Source organism: Notothenia coriiceps, unplaced genomic scaffold (assembly GCF_000735185.1).
Source record: "Notothenia coriiceps isolate Sejong01 unplaced genomic scaffold, NC01 NC01_scaffold00030448, whole genome shotgun sequence".
Lineage (NCBI taxonomy): Eukaryota > Metazoa > Chordata > Actinopteri > Perciformes > Nototheniidae > Notothenia > Notothenia coriiceps.
This window is the reverse complement of record NW_011363149.1, coordinates 223,935-238,780: the sequence shown is the minus strand read 5'-3', so window position 1 is coordinate 238,780 and position 14,846 is coordinate 223,935.

Here is a 14,846-nt window from a genome sequence, read left to right as displayed (position 1 = left end):
CAAAGCATCATAATTAAAAAGAAGAGAGGACTTTGTTTTTTATTTAAGCTGTTCCGAACACTAATGAAAGTCCGCCCACCGTGTTTGACTCATTTCCCCTTAAGATCTGCAGACCGTTTAAGTTACTTTCAGCTCATTTTTTGGGTTTAACAGGCCACAACTTTACTGTTTGGGGCTGTTCTTTCAGTTTTATACAAAGCTCTGAAAAACCCACAAATTCTCTTCTTCTTTTTATAGCAAGATGAATACACTAATTTTAATTTCCTTTTGATAAAATTACAGGATGGATTAAAAAAGATATGTAAATCAGCCATTACCTTGTTTTTCGTATTGTATATCCAAGCCCACCCTGTTGGAGTAATGGAGGGGATTTCTGGCAAGGACAGTGGGTTTTTTTCAGGATTACGATCAGTAGTTCATAGTTAGCTCATAATTTGAGTTTTTCTCCAAAAGGGCTTTTGTGCTTCATGTTTGAACACTTGTGCTTTCCTTTCAGCATGTGAGCATGAGTTCATCCAAATGAGCAATAAGTGTCCAGAAGCCATGAAAGGACAGCGTTGACTCATCTTGGTAAGAAGTCCCCAAAGGCTGTCCCAAACCGAGACATGCATTTAGAACCAGAAAATTACTCAAACAACACAACACCATCTTAGCTTGGTTCTCAGTAATGACACACACACACAATTTCCTTCTGGCCAGAAACAAAATAAAAATATCTGCTTCTTTCTTTAGGAAACGCTTCACTGTTTTACCTTGTTCTCGTGGACATTCTGGAGAACAACATTTTTGCTGTTAAATTAGAGATGCAGAAATAGAAAACGCTACGTCCTTTTGAAATGATTTAATCAGATTCACCATCAACCCCTTTGATAAGGTGTGCCTCAGGGGTCATCATCAGTCTGTCTAATTATCTGCATTTGTTATGCTGATGATATGGATTTATACCGATACCTTTCTACCTAAATATAGACACAAAATTCTCATTGATCCTTCATTTTAGTCAACATTTTATGTATATTGGCTTGGATAACTGGATGAGTCGGAGTGTATTTGGCATGCTTTCTCAAAATGTTTTAACTTTATATTTAGATTCTTTTTCTAAAGATATGTGTGCCTCATTGAATCCCAGACAACTGAGGATAACCTGAAAATGTTGTGCTTTGTAGGCATGAGAGCTGTGTGTGCATGAGAGCTGTGTGTGAGAAAACTTCAACAGAACATTCAATTAGACATGCTTTTATTTCCCTCTGCTAATAGACAACATGAGAAGGGTAGGCTGAAACAAAGCCATGGTACAAACTGTTCAAAAATACAGAGACCCTAGGAGAGGCCTTACAAATAAATCTTAAGATTATATAATTGAATCAATTGTCTTAATCTTTGTTTAAACCATCTGAACAAAACCATCTGGAGCTGCTGTGCTCGCTCTCTTTCTCAACTGGTCCTACTCTATGTGAATGGGCTTTGGCCAGTTGTCCAAGCTAAGCACACTAGGGCGGGGGCAGCCGGCTGCAATAACATTTGCCATCATTTCTCAGATAACATAAACATAACTGCACCTGGCTCAGCTGGGCTACCTGGTCAGTTCTGCTGTGTGTGTTAGTCTGTAGTCTTAAACTGCTGGTGCTACAGTCATCCTGAGCTCAGGTCATGAAGGGGTCATTCTAAGTCTGCCAAAAATATCAGGTGGTTCTTTTGTCTCTTTTTGGGCTCCCACAACAACTTTCTGTATTTTTAATGATATGGGAACTTACTTCACATTGAATGGCCAACGTCATGTACCAGTGGGGGTATTGGGTTCACATGACCAAAAAGAAAAAAATACAGTGTTCCTGTATGTGAGTCATTGTCATTCTGCGTGTGAACCAGCATTTGAGTCATTCTGACTTTGAATCTAGATGAGGTGGTGAGATGTTAAATGTCATAAACTCAATACAAATAGAGGAATTGGGCCAAAGTTGGATGAGCATGAAAGCCACGTATTAATAAGTCATCAATCTGCTCAGCCATCTGACAGTTGATGCCATTCTATAACCCTGACCCTTTGCCCTGAGTCCTACCCCCCCACAAGCAAAGAGCAGATACCCAGCTGCTTGACCACACCTCAGATCTACATTGTATCCTCCTAGCTGCATTGGCTGGCCCAACTTACTTGATGGATAGTTTCTTCTGGATGCCATGGCCTGCACAGTATTCCAGCCATTATCCGTGATTATCTAGTGCCACTAGTCTTTCAAATAGCCACTTGTATTATTAAAGTCTTTTCATACCGTTCTTTGGAGTCAGAGGACACTGAGAAGGCTCAACTGTGTTCCAGTTTCCCAGAAGTGGCAGTCATTAAAGCACCCTTATCCCCCAACAATGGGCGGGGTAAATAAATAACATCACCGGGCACTTGGCTTGACTGAATATGTCAAAAGGCAAAGACATTACCTAGCAACCAGTGTGGTGTGATTGTGTGTCTGAATTTCAAAGCAACCTGAGTTGATTGTCTATTGAGGAGTGATGAAAAGTAGGATCCCCACTTTACTCTCTTGTCTTACACCCCCCCACCTTACTTTAAACCCTCATTATCCTATTAAACCGGAGTCTACTGTTACATAGAGGAAATGTACACATATTGAATTAGGACCAGTGTGGCCTTTTATCAGGATCAATGAGAAAATGCTGTTAGCTCTGCATTACTTAAACTCATGCGTCATGCATAGAGGTAGTCAGCATCAGCTACACATGTTCCCCAGAAGCTATATTGCCTTTTGCAAATCCAATGAAACTGAATCTCCTTATTTACTCTTCAGACTAGAGCTCATCTTACCCGATTACCTCAAGCTACCCTGTTGACGATGACGGTCAGAACTTTGTGTACGACCAACCCACATTTTCTCTACTTTAAGTTCAAACAGGAAAAAGGCTTACCTCTACTGTTACAGTAAGCACAAATAATATCTTTCTCAAGTAGCTTCAAGCGTCAAGAGGAGAGAGAAAAACAAGAGTGGAGGAATGATTGATGGCTTTACCCCCTCTGGTTTTGAGATTCATACTCTGTAACAGATCTAACGTACACCAGATGTGAGAGGTGTGTGTTTTTATGTGTGCATGCAAGAGAGAAAGAGACTGGCCTCAACCATCCTGTCCAGGTCAAGCATCTCTCTCTTAAAAATGAATATAATCAATAGTCATTTGCAATCAAAAGAGGGTGTGTATGGCTTGAAATCTATTACATTACTGCAAATACAGTGTTGCTTATATTCAACAGCACCATCTGCAAATAAATGATTGCAGACAGTTATTTATATTCTCTGCCATTATCATTGCCCAGAGCTATGTTTGGATACAAAGGAAGTGGGTTGGTTGTTTTTTATACACTTCCTGTAAAAAATACCGTTTTTCATTGAAGTGAACATGTTGTAATGAGTGTGCATAGCATATGAGCAACCAGACTACAACCAAAGGTATTATAATTACTTCCAATATTATCTAGCTAAATGAATCCAGTAACAACACGTTTTTGACTGCGTTAGGCCAATTTGCTGAGAGGGAATTTGTTCCCTTCATGTTGTATCATGGTTTATATAAGGTTTAAATGTGGTTTAGGACAGATTATCAAAACATCCCTTGATAAAACACAGTGGATTTATTGTGGTTTCTGCTGAAGGAAAGAGAACGTGGATACAGTACATCCTTATGATTCTAATATGAGAAAATACATAGGGAGACGAGGAAATGGCTATTTTGAGAGCAGGGAAAAGGACCTTGACTATGTTTATCAAGTGTGTCTCTGCGTGAAACAAGCTTGTGAATTTGTGTGTGTGTGTGTGTGTGAGTGTGTGTGTGTGTGTGTGTGTGTGTGTGTGTGTGTGTGTGTGTGTGTGTGTGTGTGTGTGTGTGTGTGTGTGTGTGTGTGTGTGTGTGTGTGTGTGTGTGTGTGTGTGTGTGTGTGTGTGTGTGTGTGTGTGTGTGTGTGCGTGTGTGAGAGCCTTTTCCATAGGCGTGTCCGTCAGGCCACCAGTGACCCTCAGATTCCCTCCTGTGCAACGTCATGTCACTTCCCTCCTTTGTTTCCCCGCTCACGAGGACCTTTCTAAAAATGTCTTTTTGTTTAAAGGTTCTCAACAGCCCTCCTTCCTCCTTAGCTTGGCAACCCTGTGAGTGTGTGTGTGAGAGCGGGCGTCGGAGTGTGTTTGTACATTAGTGTTTCCCTATATAGTTAGTCCCCAAAAACAGGAACTGTTGAGATGCAGATGAGGATGCTGAAGGGTGTGTATTTTCCTCTCCGGTTCGTACCTATATACAGTCTAGGATCCTGTTTCATAACAAACTCTGGATGTGGTGAGGTGCAGGGGATTTGATTTGGATTGACATACACACTCACACATTATGTACCTCCCATGGTGTACTGTAGGATTCACCTCTACACAGAGTAACCTCTGGTCCTGACCACAGCCGTGTTGGGACCTTAGCATCTCCTGAGGCTCTTAAGGAACTGTCAATTATATTCTGACAGGCATGATGTAATGCTCTCTCTGGGTCACCATGACTATATTGAAGTGTTGCGGCAAGAACACAATGTAATAATGTTTAATGTTATAATTAAGACCTTACTGACAGTAGAGACAAATGTCTAAAAATGTATTTTAAGTCCAAGGGAAGCACACATGCTTTTCTACTAAAGCGGCACAACAATAAGAATCTGTCGCTATTTGAGCAGAGGTCTAGGATGCACCAGGCGGGAGCGCTGATTAGTGGATCTCAGGGGAGCAGCCCGGACCAGCCCAGCCCGGACCAGGCCCTGCCCGTGGGACGCAACCATGCAGGAAGGATGACAGTGATGGTGATAAAACAGAAGGATGTGTTGTGTCCCTGTGCGTATGCTTTTCAGGGAGAGTTCATTCTCATCCAACATATGTCATTAGCTTCCAAATGACCCCAAAGACCAATATTAATCTGGTTGAGTTTAGATTAACTAAATCAACTTGGTTGTGGTTGAAGAAGGTTCCTGATAAGGGTCATCGAATTACAACATCTTTTTTAAAAGCTGGTTAGTTGAAAGCAAATATATTAAGTTAAACTTCATGTTTCAGTTCTTTCAGTAAAGAGAGATTTTTTTGCAAAAAAAAAACGTTTTTAGAAAATGTATATAGGTGGTTTTGCTACATTTGAACAATTAACCAGTGTCATTTCCTGGTGAAAGGGGCCTCTTCCAAAAAGTTACAAGTGTTTGAATATTAGTATATTTCACCAGGAAAGAAGGAATATATCAGAAAGGAGACTTGCAACATACTGAAAAAGCACTATCAATATAGATATTGTAAAAACTGTGTCTACACTGTTATCACCTCGTGTCTTCTTCTGTCTTCGGCCCACTCCTCTACCTCTTCATCAAGTAATTTTCATTCACTCAACAGAGGATCCTGTCTTGGATACCATCCGGAAACTCTATCCCCACCAAGCAGCTTCCCCACGCAGCTTCTTAAAGGGCATCATCGCCCACTGCTCTATTTACAGGCCTGTGACTGTGTGTGTGTGTGTGTGTGTGTGTGTGTGTGTGTGTGTGTGTGTGTGTGTGTGTGTGTGTGTGTGTGTGTGTGTGTGTGTGTGTGTGTGTGTGTGTGTGTATTCCAGTATCACGGCTCTGAAATAGCTCTGTCAAAGAAAGTGCCAGGAGCCAGGCAGGCACCAGACCCACTCTCTCACGGATGTCCACCTTAACCTCCAGCGACAGTCCCACTCAAGACTATCACACAGAATACAGAATGAGATTTCCATATGCTCAGGAGTAAGAGATGAGAGAGAGAAGGAGGGACAGAGACAGTAGGAGAGGAAGAGGAGAAGGAAGTTGAAAATGAAGGGAAGGGAAGTGAAAGGAGGACGAAAGGGTGAAAAGCTGTGTTGAGTCTTTGTGAAGTGGAGACTCCTTCGGGGGTTTGGAGCACAGATAAAAGGGTTTGTTGTTTGAAGATCTGTTTGAAAGACGATTTGACACATCGCTGAGGCTTTGCTGCACTTGGCATTTGAATAACATTCTGAATCTCACGGTCGGAGCCTGGACCAGCAAACTGACCCCTTGATCAAACCATTTACTGCCACCCACTGATCTGAGATCATTTAGTTGAGACCCCCACTATGCCTTTTCAAGTCAGATAGGACCGTTTTATTCCCTGGCAATCTGCTGCTGTCCACCTCAATCCAAACTAAACACACTTTAAAAGCAGGAGCCAGAACACAAACTCATACGCTAATGTATACGCACTGTCACACACACACACACACACACACACACACACACACACACACACACACACACACACACACACACACACACACACACACACACACACACACACACACACACACACACACACACACACACACACACACACACACACACACACACACGTGAGTGCACACTCTTGTTTGTGTGGCTGGCTATGGATCAGAGGACATCAGTGCTGCAACACTAACACAAACCTTTTGAAAAAGCAAACTCCTGTGAGAGCTTTGAGTGAGGGCCCATCGATCTATCCACAGCAGTGTGATAACACAGGGACTGAACCCAGATACCCAACTTATTTGCACACAAACACACACACACACACACACACACACACACACACACACACACACACACACACACACACACACACACACACACACACACACACAAAGCTTGCAACTGGATACTAAACCCTTCAACTCCCATAAAGTCACAGGGCCCCTGGGCTTTGATCATTCTTGGCCAACAAAAGACTAACTAATGACTTAACAACAGAAACATGCAGCTTTTATATTGTTTGCGAAGTTCTGATACGTCATTGTGCTGCTAAAAGGGGGGAACACAACAAGTTGACTCTTTCTGCAGGAACATTTATTTCGTTCCACTTTGTCCAGATATAAGTTAGTACAGAAGTAATTCAATATTTCTTACTTCTGAGTATAACAGTACAGCTGCTGCTACCCTTGTCTCATATTTTCATGAAGGGGAACTGCCAGAGGAATGTTTTGGATCTGTTTTGACTGTAGTGACCTCTACTTTGAGACGGTCTTGGAAGGCAGGATTCCCGGTTATTGATTCTGGAGAACATAGGGTAAGGGCCTCGGGGCCGGCGGGGAGTGTTTGCTCGTAAATGATCCGCGTGGAAGTAGGAGGCGTATTTTCAGGAATCTGCTGGTTTTAATATACAATTGTTTATGCATCATTCTGGGGATATGTGTGTGTTCATTCTTCTGGAATCTGAGTCATTTTTTGCGGTCAGGTCCCCTTAATCTCTGGTTTGCAGGAGGATTCAGTTTTATGAACTCAGATTTTAAACTATCCACCTGTTTTTTTTCATTGGTGCTTAAAACAATAACACACTACCAGAATCAATGTCCCGGTCACTCACTGGTAAACTGGTTAGCTTAAGCAGGTGAACATTATGTCAACATTTGTTTAGAGCATGTAAGCATGCTGACATTAGCATTTAGCACAGCTGTGGGTAAGTACAGCTTCACAGAGGTGCTAGCATGACTGGAGATTCCTGATCTTGTTTCAAACGTCATTCATCAATGCTTTCAACACCGCAAACATCCTTTCATTCACTTCTATAATATCTGGGTGCATAGGAGCAAAAATTGCAGATGAAGGTCTCTAAGAACCTGGGCAAATCAAAAAATCTAAATGTTTATTCGGATGAACTCATCCCTTCTATCCAAAAAGTGTGTTGCAATAAGCATAATATAAAGAATATAGATGGAAAGACAGAAAGGGCATTTTCTGTGATGGGGTGTTTGGTGTAGGGGGGTAGGATACTGACTCTGGGTTCAGAAGTCTGACGTCACTGTTTTGCTGGGGTTTGACAGATAGGATTTCCTGTCAGCAGGTTGCTTACCTGTTGCCCTGTGTAACTAAAGCGGGGTGGGGGGGGGTCTTGACTTCAAACACTCTTGTTTTCCTCTGTGCTGCACAAGTATTGTCTTCTTTTAACCCTTATGTTTGTCAGGGTAATCTTCGAGGACGTCAGCAGCAGGGTATGATTTGAAGGTAAACACATGGACAGGCATGTGTCCTGCTGACACAAAGAGGAAAGAAGAGAAAGGTAAAAAGACTCCCCTCCATCAGCCCTGTGGTTCCAGGAACAGTTCAGACCTGTCACTCAGCGTAGGCAGGGGTCCTCCAGGGCACACAAACACATCCATGCTTCCCCCTTCTGTGCTCACACCATGCGCACCTGGTTTAGTTTTGTGGGGTCAGAGGTGAGGTATAGATGGATCATTATCATAGGTCATACATGAGGCAGGCACAGAGCATGGATGGCTGATACTTAACAGAAACACGCACAGCGGATCTCACAGCAGTTATTCTGGGCCTCGGGTTAGGCCGCTCTTTTGATTGACACAGCTCATTTGGCCGGGCCTCAGCACGTATTTATTACTTTCCTATCATCAGCTGATAAGAGATCTCTCAGTGAGGGGGGTGGAAAGCTTTAAATATTGCAGTACAGTAAGTCTCCCCCATCCCCTCCCTGGTGACTAAACTGTTGGCTACGAGTTTCTCCTGGAGTGGGCTACAATGTCTCCTGTTGGCATTCACATTAAAGGCTATTGTAACTCATGAATGCCCCCACCCACGTGGATTACCTCACAATATCACAGATTAATCATGTAGAAAAAGCAATAACATTTGGAGCTTATCGTCTTTTCATTTGTTACATTTTATACATTGAAAGTTCCTGATGAATTAAAACACACTGCTCCATGTCTTTGTTAGAAACGTCTCTGTGGGACTTTTTCATTCCACGATTACTAAAGGACGTTTCACACTACGTAGCTCAGGTTGAGTGGAGTTCATGTCAGTGTGAGCTCATAAAGAAAGCATAATTTCACATTGTGTTTATTAGTTTATGCAACTGCTATTGTTTTGGTCATACTCCCTCTCCAGGCACACACGTGTATCATTTCTTCCTTGTGTGTGTGATTGCAAACGTAATTCAACTCTTCTCAGCAGGATTAATGGATCGATCCCCAGGTTTCTGCAATTGATCAGTTCTTGTGTAAGAGCTAATGTCAGCACTGCAGCACTCCATCATTGACTTGGCTGGCTCAGCTAAGATAAGTCAGTTTGTATAGAATCACATGCAGACACAATTAGTTCAAAGTCCTGTTTTTTAATTATGCAGTCAGATGAGAACAAACTACCTCCAGACGTTCAATCAGAGATGCAGCACTGATGTTGGAGGGTCTGGATTCACTTACATTGGCATCCACATTTGCATCACATATACAATAGGTGTCTGAGATTTCTGTATGCAATTACAGATGTTCATGCAGTTGAAGCTGTGGGCATTCAGACCCAAAAGTGCCTGCTTTAAAACAATGTGAGGTACTGCGTCAGTGGGGTTTGTTCAATCACTTGTTGGTGTAATTGATAAAGAAATGTTGGTTTGCATAAGAGAGTCTGAAATCTTATCAGAAACCACCTTTGAAGATGATATAAATATGATAAAGGACTCTCAGGAAATGTATCAGTGACAATCACTTTTGGAATGACTGTTGCAAGGTGAACAGAACAGATCGAACAGAAAGGTCAAATGTTGAGCCAGGTTAACCTTTCATCCCATTATCCCACGTATCTATGTCCAAGCACAATTCTTGAGTCAATATATTTGTGTCATTCAAATCAATGAGGAATCAGTATTTATTTCAAAAAGGGCTTATTTTAGTGATTGCTGACATGCTGCGTATTGCAGTCTGTGTATTATGACATAGGTAATTTAGACTGATTATTAACTAAGAATTGATTGATCACATTATTAAGTTATTGCGCAACATTAGGTGAATGCATTAGACAAAATACATCAGACAGAAAAAAACACATGACCCGTCTTGACACACTGACCCAGTGAACCTTTGCCCTCCAGCGGGGTCCAGTGTCCGGTCCACATTAACCGGACCTCATGCCAGCCTCTCCAGAGGTTTCATTCAGCCCCCAGCCTGACCTCAGGCCTCCCCATGGTAGAGGGTCTTATCTCATGTTTATGTTGTCTTCAGTTTACATTTATCGCCTCCAGGCATTGTTACATGACAGGATTACAGAGACCACTGTGAAGGAATAGCGGTATGTATTTAGGTGTGTGTGTGTGTGTGTGTGTGTGTGTGTGTGTGTGTGTGTGTGTGTACCTAGTGTATGGATGGATAGTAGGATGAATGGGAGATGAGTGGAAAGTAAATGAACAGCAGATGTGAGCTGTGCATGACAGCAGGGGTCACACACACACGCACACACACACACACACACACACCACACACACACACACACACACGCACACACACACACACACACACACACACACACACATGCAACTTGGTTTAAAAAAAATCCTACTTTTACGTAAGATGTATCTTTTATGATTTAAACTCTCACCCCTGCACCTGAAAGTCATCCTTCCCTCTTTTTGGTATAAGTGCCCTCCATACAAATGTATAAAACAGGTGCGTGTGTGTGTGTGTGTGTGTGTGTGTGTGTGTGTGTGTGTGTGTGTGTGTGTGTGTGTGTGTGTGTGTGTGTGTGTGTGTGTGTGTGTGTATACGGACCCGGCGATAGGAAGAAAAGGCGATGGAACAATATATGAGATCATCCTGAATCTTTCTCTGACAAGTGTTTTATCACTCAGCCCTCGGGCACACCCGCTCCCTCTGGGGGGGCTCTGCGAAGAAGAAAGTAACACTTAGTTTGTTTTCCTCATTAATGCGACACAAGAAAAGGGTCATTAGATTTAACTGCCTCAGTATGTGGCGCTGAAGATAAGGTGTTACATTGTGTGTGTGCTCGCACATGTGTGTAGGTACGATGGTGGTATTTCAGGGGCCGGTCTGTCACTATACGTGGCATCAAGGTATTGAAATTCAAGGACTTTGTTATGAAGGCCATCATATGATGATGGTTATATTGCACACCATCTTTCTTTGGCAATTTCTGAATCTTTAAACTTCAGTTCCAACAAGTCCTCCAAATGATGACTCATACTTTGTTTCTCCATGCGTCCATAACAACACACTGAGCCGTTTTCTGATCCGACTCTTCAATCAACAGGGTGGCATTTTTAGTTTGTGCTTTCCAACTGTCTGTTTTATGATGTTACACTTGGTTAGGTCACAATTACACACAATTTCCTAAAGAGGACACAAGCAAACCTCAACGCTGGATGTGACGAGCTTATAAATAATGATGCATGATATATAAAAAAAAACAAAGCTTCAAATTGAACATGCAAACCTCAATACAAAATGCTAAACTTTACTTTTTAAAGGGGAAATAGTAACTTTATTTACTTAATTATTGCATTGGTAACGCTGAAAATATATTTACTTTTACTTCTCCTTAGTTTTCAGTACAGTTTATTTAAATGAATGAACCCAATGACTTTAGCAGTGTTAGTTTTGATTACACATCACACATGCAAAAGCACTTTTCAAATTCCAACCTGGCAAATGGTGATAAATAAAGATGAAAGAAAGGTGCAGTGGTCTCTGCCACACAGAGGGAGGCAGGCAGGCAGAGAGAGCGGGGAATACAGGTCCACTTCTCCAGCTGTAGTTCTTATCTAAAATTTCTCTAAACACAAATGTACCTTTGAAGTAAAGCAAGAAGCTTATAGGAAACATTCCCACTACTCGCAGCAAAACGTACCTCGCAGGATTCAAGGGATCCCGGGGTACTTTAACACAAATGATTTTACCATGACAAATACTCCTACTGATAAAGAAATGTATCTGCTGTAGAGAAAATGGACTGATCTGTGATTCGTTTTGAGTGAGTGGTAGGTCTCCTCGAGAAGTTTCCAGTCTGATGATGAAGTGAGAAAAAAGAGCGACACAAGAGACCTGCTGGTGAACTCTGCATCCTGAGTTAAACTGTCGAGTCTTTATTTAAACAACAGGAAAGCAACATGAGAGTGGGAGAGAGTTTGTCCCACAGAGAGAGAACAGTCAGCAGTTTGTGTTGAGTATCAATGGAGAGTCTCTGTCTTTTCCTTTCCCTCTGAGCACCCCTGAGGGCCGAGGATATCACACGCCCGTTCTTCCAAAGCTGGAAAGAACACACTAATTCTTACAAATTTTTCTATCTGGTTTCGATCGAATTAGTCATATCTAAAGACTTAAATCAAAGAATCCAAAGCTGTGACCAAAAGTATGACCTACTGCATTCCTGAAATTGCTATTTAACGCTATCTATTGATTCAATAATTGCTGTATAAGAGTATTCACTCGTTTAATCAGGTAAGGTCTAAGTTACAATTCTGACATTCCCTCAGATTTGTATCACGTCATGCCACAACACAGCTTATATTGTGAGTTTAAAACACATTTTAGAGCTACTTGTTATATATTTATTTTTGTTTTATTATCTGTTATGCAGGACACATTTGCCACAGCTAACAACTTTAAGGAAATAATCCGTAGCTGTAACCGAAAGTGTGACATGCCGCATTCCTGAAGTTAATTGAATCATATTCTATTAATACAAGAATTGCTTTTTAGACAGAGTGTTTCCTCTCATACACAACACTGTCTCTGTTGAAGGTTACGTAATGAGCAGCTCGTTCTATAGGCAGGCGTTAAAACAGTATAGCTGCTGTGTGATTCCTTCTGGGGTTACATTAGGATCGACTTTCATGCCCAGAGAAGCACATTCATACTGCAGGATGTTTACAGTGAGTGTGTGAGTGTCTACTGTGCAGCAATTTATGTGCGAAAATCCAACTAACCTATTCACTACTATGTTGTAAGTCATGTGATAAAGCGGGCCTCTTCATCGTGTCAGAGAGAGAGCAGCATGATGAGGTCATTACTGTTGGACTGGCTTGGGTTAAAAAGGGGAGAGAGAGTTAACCCGGGATAAAATCTACCCCATAATTCACAGAACAGACGTACGAAAACACGTGCACACACATCTTTTCACCCCAACGCATGAAGACCCACACAATGTTTGTCTATCTGCTCACAAACACATATACGTAAAAGTGTAAACACTCAGATGGGTCTTTACATGCTAATCCCCCCTAAAATCAATCACTCACGTACACACACGTACGGTCCTATGAAGCGGCAGGATATGGCCTCTCCAGGTCTAAAGCCTGTGCTGTTTTTCTTGGCACTGGACACAGCAAAGCCTGCTGGGGGATATGAAGCAGCTCTGTGGTCAAACAGAGCCGGCCCTACCCTCGGTCCTGAACACACAGAAATAAACACAGCAACATTTTTCAATCCATCTTCATCTCCACAACACTGAAGAGGAACAAACATAGCGTTAATGTCCAGCTAAAGTATGAAGAGGAAGGATGCTGCACAGTGACCACACAAGGCCACCCAAACTGTCCGGCCTGCATGCCCCTGTCTGTTAGCCGAGGTTAATCCCATTCCCGTTTGTATAACTCTGTCTGAGAGAGAACTGCTTGATGGTAGGAAACATATGGACAGTAAGACAATGGACAGAGGCAAAAAGACCTTAACAGAAACACAAAACTCACTGTATAGGGAAACAAGTCATCCCGAGTCCTCTCTATTTCCTCTGTGCCTTTGGTACTACCCCTTTCACTTGTGTAGTCATATCGTATTCTCTATACTGGATACAATGGTGTAAAGTAAATATGTAGATTTACTCAAGTACTGTATATTTTGAGGGACTTGTACTTTACTTGAGTATATGACTCGCTTGCTACTTTTGTACTTCTACCCAACTACATTTCAGAGTTAAATAGTGTGCTTTTACTCCACTACATTTATTGAATACCTTTAGTTACTTTGCAGATTTTGATTAATTATGTGCAATTTAAACTCAAATCAGACTTTAGTTACACCCGGAGTAAATTCAAAAGATCATTTTGTACTTTTACTTGAGTAGCATTTTGATTGCAGGACTTTTACTTCTAACAGAGTATTCCTACACTCTGGTACTTCTACTTTACTTAAGTACAAGATCTGAGTACTTCTTCCACCTCTGTATCCTGCTGTTCTTTGCTGCCCTCTTTTTTTTTTGTATCGTCTTGTTTCTTCCTGAATCCTTTCTTATATGTAATATTTTCAACATCCCATACTTTGCCTTCACCTGCCTATCTTATGCTCTGCAGTGTTACTCCCATATTTCTCCTTTAGCAGCACCTCTGCCTCCTGTCATGTCTGGTGTGCATGGCACTGTGTATTTATGACTGAGGTTGTTTAAGTTTATCTGTGGATACCAGATGTCTGAGAGCGTCAGAGTCTCGGTTTACTGTCGGGACCCTCTCTTCCCTGAGCATCTGCAAACCACAGAATATGTGTGTATTAGGTTTCCCTTATTAGTGCTGTCAGATGTGTGTGTTATATTCTTAGGTTTCCAGATGACTGTGGTTATCTGTCTTGATCCGTAAATGCGGCCTGCATACATGTCGCTGTGTGTGTGTGTGTGTGTGTGTGTGTGTGTGTGTGTGTGTGTGTGTGTGTGTGTGTGTGTGTGTGTGTGTGTGTGTGTGTGCGGGTATGTTCTGTGAGATGAAGTGCTATTACAGGCGATATGTATAGGCTGCTATATCATACTACATCTTTGGTTTCTGACTCAACCACGCTGTTCAGAGCCCTTTGATCAGCATTACAGTTTATACAGAGCTGTGGCATGGGGCAGTGGTTAAGTCATTTATTGTGATAATATTTCAAATATAAATTGTAGTTTATTTTTAGCCATGTAAGCATGTTAGAGTGTGGCTCTATGGATGGCAATGTTAGTGAGTCTGTCGGTCCAGCACTTTGATCCAGACAAAAATATTTAAAAGATTATGAAACCCGATATTTCTTACAGACATTTTCGTTCTCCAGATGACGTCTCCAATGTCTCT